We start from the raw sequence: 280 nt of genomic DNA on the forward strand, positions 1-280 counted from the left end.
GCTGATGGATCCAGAATCTGGTTGTGGTTCTGCTGATCCAGCTGATGAACCAGAATCTGGTTGTGGTTCTGCTGATCTAGCTGATGAGCCAGAATCTGGTTGTGGTTCTGCTGATCCAGCTGATGAGCCAGAATCTGGTTGTGGTTCTGCTGATCCAGCTGATGATCCACTCCTTTGGTGTTCCAAAACTTTTGAACTCCATAGCTTGCAGAGATGTTCAGCTCAGATGTTCAGCTCAGATGTTCGGCTCAGATGTTCGGCTCAGATGTTCGGCTCAGAT

The sequence above is a fragment of the Nematolebias whitei genome, chromosome 11 (genome assembly GCF_014905685.2).
Source record: "Nematolebias whitei isolate Nwh7 chromosome 11, NemWhi1, whole genome shotgun sequence".
Classification (NCBI taxonomy): domain Eukaryota; kingdom Metazoa; phylum Chordata; class Actinopteri; order Cyprinodontiformes; family Rivulidae; genus Nematolebias; species Nematolebias whitei.